Here is a 4119-nt window from a genome sequence, read left to right on the forward strand (position 1 = left end):
TAACAAATAACCATAAATAAATACAGTGTGGGCACTGAAGTTAACATATGTGATTATACTGCCTAATCTGTCACGGAGTAGATTGTTGCAAAGTAATATAAGATCCAAAGTTGTAATTCAGAATAGTTTTCAAAAGAAGGCCATTAGAATTATATACAAGTCTGATTACCCTTAACATAACAACAAGCTATTAATTAAATCACAAATTCTTCAATTCAAAGATTTGGTAGATTATCAGACAAATAATGTCTAACAGTAATTGATTTAACACATCACGATAAGTAGATTGAGTGTGGGCACTCTCAAGTTAACAGATATGATTATACTGCCTAATCTGTTACAGAGTATGTTGTTGCCAAGTAATGTAGAATAGATCCAAAGTAGTAATCCAGAATAGTTTTGAAGAGGCCATTAGAATAATAAACAAATCTGATTACCTTGAACATAATAACAAGCTAAGTGTTTAATATGTCCTATGAAGTCAAAATTGGGCACCATCATGTGGTGAAATTTGGAATTGCATCACATCCAATTTTGCCTGGGAACAAACAGATTAAATAAATCTTAGTTTTGAATAAGCCACTCCTTCTCAAACAAGTAAACTCTGCCCATTTCGCGCAGTAGATGTTCTGTTAATATCTAGTATTTATACAAAGTCATAATTTAAATTGCTTTCAACCTTCATTCATCGGTTCAACCAACATTACTCGCTCTTATTACCAACTTGTATTGATTTAACTAAGCGTTTAATACTTCCTATCATGTCTCAAGGCAAGATTTGGCAAAATACAATTTCAGCAAATCCAATTTTGCCAGGGAACAAAAATAGATTAAATAAACTAAATAAGTCTTCTTCCCATTAAATAAATCAGAAAGGTCTGTCTTGTAACCAGTCCTCTTCAAACAAGTAAAGTCTGCCCATTTTGTGCCGTAGATTTTGTGTCTATGCCTAGTATTTAAACAAAATCATAATTTAAACGACTTCTTTCCTTCATTCACTTTGGAAATTTGGAATTGCAGCAAATCGAATTTTGCCAGGGAACAAAAATAGATCAATTAAACTAAATAAGTCTTCTTCCCATTAAATAAATTAAAAAAGTCTGTCTTGTAACCAGTCCTTTTCAAACAAGTAAAGTCTGCCCATTTTGTGCCGTCGATTTTGTGTTAATGCCTAGTATTTATACAAAATCATAATTTAAAGGACTTCATTCCTTCATTCACTTTGGAAATTTGGAATTGCAGCACATCAAATTTTGCCTGGGAAGAAAAGTAGATTAAATAAATTTAATAAGTCTTACTACTTCCCATTAAATAAATTAAATACGTCTTACTTGTTCCCACTCCTTTTCAAAACAGTAGTTTAAAACGAGGGCCCTTCACTCAATCTTTAACCCCAACCCCGCACGTTGTGTTGTATCTGTGAATGTTGGTTGTGGCCAAATGATAGTTTTCTTTCATTCGTTTAGGTTCCAAGAAAACTTGATGTAACTCTACTTTTAACTGCCGTTTCAGATAAGCGGGTATTACGTCGCAGTCATGTGCCGTGGATATGACGTAATTGCCCGAACCTCCGCCAAAATTCAAATCTGTTGGCGCGATGGCCGTGAGCCACTGAGCAGCGACGATTATCAACAGAAATATCTTTATTTTCTGCTTGCAACTGGACCGTCTAGAGCGTACACGGTAAGTAACACTCATTGTGTTTAAGGAGATTTACGTTTGTAATAGCAGAAGTGTAGCCGCGTTGCGTTGTACGTGTGAAAATTGGTCGAGGCGAAATGTTAATGTTTAATTTCATTCCTTTAGGTTCCACGGTGTTTGTTGGCTGCAAGTTTTCCACTGCAAGAAGAGGCTCGTATCATTGACCAGGAGCGAGCTACAATGGTGAGTAGCCATAACATTTATGTTAAACACTTCCTATTTCATGTCTAACAGTACTTGATTTAACAAATAACCATAAATAAATACAGTGTGGGCACTGAAGTTAACATATGTGATTATACTGCCTAATCTGTCACGGAGTAGATTGTTGCAAAGTAATATAAGATCCAAAGTTGTAATTCAGAATAGTTTTCAAAAGAAGGCCATTAGAATTATATACAAGTCTGATTACCCTTAACATAACAACAAGCTATTAATTAAATCACAAATTCTTCAATTCAAAGATTTGGTAGATTATCAGACAAATAATGTCTAACAGTAATTGATTTAACACATCACGATAAGTAGATTGAGTGTGGGCACTCTCAAGTTAACAGATATGATTATACTGCCTAATCTGTTACAGAGTATGTTGTTGCCAAGTAATGTAGAATAGATCCAAAGTAGTAATCCAGAATAGTTTTGAAGAGGCCATTAGAATAATAAACAAATCTGATTACCTTGAACATAATAACAAGCTAAGTGTTTAATATGTCCTATGAAGTCAAAATTGGGCACCATCATGTGGTGAAATTTGGAATTGCATCACATCCAATTTTGCCTGGGAACAAACAGATTAAATAAATCTTAGTTTTGAATAAGCCACTCCTTCTCAAACAAGTAAACTCTGCCCATTTCGCGCAGTAGATGTTCTGTTAATATCTAGTATTTATACAAAGTCATAATTTAAATTGCTTTCAACCTTCATTCATCGGTTCAACCAACATTACTCGCTCTTATTACCAACTTGTATTGATTTAACTAAGCGTTTAATACTTCCTATCATGTCTCAAGGGAAGATTTGGCAAAATACAATTTCAGCAAATCCAATTTTGCCAGGGAACAAAAATAGATTAAATAAACTAAATAAGTCTTCTTCCCATTAAATAAATCAGAAAGGTCTGTCTTGTAACCAGTCCTCTTCAAACAAGTAAAGTCTGCCCATTTTGTGCCGTAGATTTTGTGTCTATGCCTAGTATTTAAACAAAATCATAATTTAAACGACTTCTTTCCTTCATTCACTTTGGAAATTTGGAATTGCAGCAAATCGAATTTTGCCAGGGAACAAAAATAGATCAATTAAACTAAATAAGTCTTCTTCCCATTAAATAAATTAAAAAAGTCTGTCTTGTAACCAGTCCTTTTCAAACAAGTAAAGTCTGCCCATTTTGTGCCGTCGATTTTGTGTTAATGCCTAGTATTTATACAAAATCATAATTTAAAGGACTTCATTCCTTCATTCACTTTGGAAATTTGGAATTGCAGCACATCAAATTTTGCCTGGGAAGAAAAGTAGATTAAATAAATTTAATAAGTCTTACTACTTCCCATTAAATAAATTAAATACGTCTTACTTGTTCCCACTCCTTTACAAAAAAGTAGTTTAAAACGAGGGCCCTTCACTCAACCTTTAACCCTATTTATTCACCTTCTAGGCTAAGTGTTAAAGGCTAAGTGTTAAAGGCTAAGTGTTAAAGGCTAAGTGTTAGAGGCTAAGTGCCAGAGGCTAGGCGCCAGAGGCGAGTTTTTGTGGGCTGAAGTTTTAGTGGGGTTAGTGTGAATACAATCCAAAAGAATACAACAGAATACAATACAATAGAATATAATACATAGATTAAATTCAATAGCTCTTACTACTTCCCATTAAATAAATTAAATACGTCTTACTTGTTCCCAATCCTTTTCAAAAAAGTAGTTTAAAACGAGGGCCCTTCACTCAACCTTTAACCTCAACCCCGCACGTCACATTGTGTTGTATCTGTGAATGTTGGTTGTGGCCAAATGATAGTTTTCTTTCATTCGTTTAGGTTCCACGGTGTTTGTTGGCTATGTTTTCCACTGTCAGAAGGATGAAAATACAAAGTACAACGCTTGGACGTGGGCGAAGACATCACCGGTGAGTCCTTCCTTCCTATTTATTTACCTTCTAGATGCTAGAGGCTAAGTGTTAGAGGCTAAGTGTTAGAGGCTAAGTGTTAAACACAATACGAACAACACAACGATACTGCACTGAACAACACGATACCGCACTGAGAAACACGATACCGCACTGAACAACACGATACCGCACTGAACAACACCATGCCGCACTGAACACCATGCCACACTGAACAACACCATCCCGCACTGAACAACACCATGCCGCACTAAACAACACCATGCCGCACTGAACAACACCATGCCTCACTGAACGACACC

This window comes from Syngnathus floridae, chromosome 7 (assembly GCF_059516105.1).
Source record: "Syngnathus floridae isolate MCC-2025c chromosome 7, RoL_Sflo_1.0, whole genome shotgun sequence".
NCBI lineage: Eukaryota > Metazoa > Chordata > Actinopteri > Syngnathiformes > Syngnathidae > Syngnathus > Syngnathus floridae.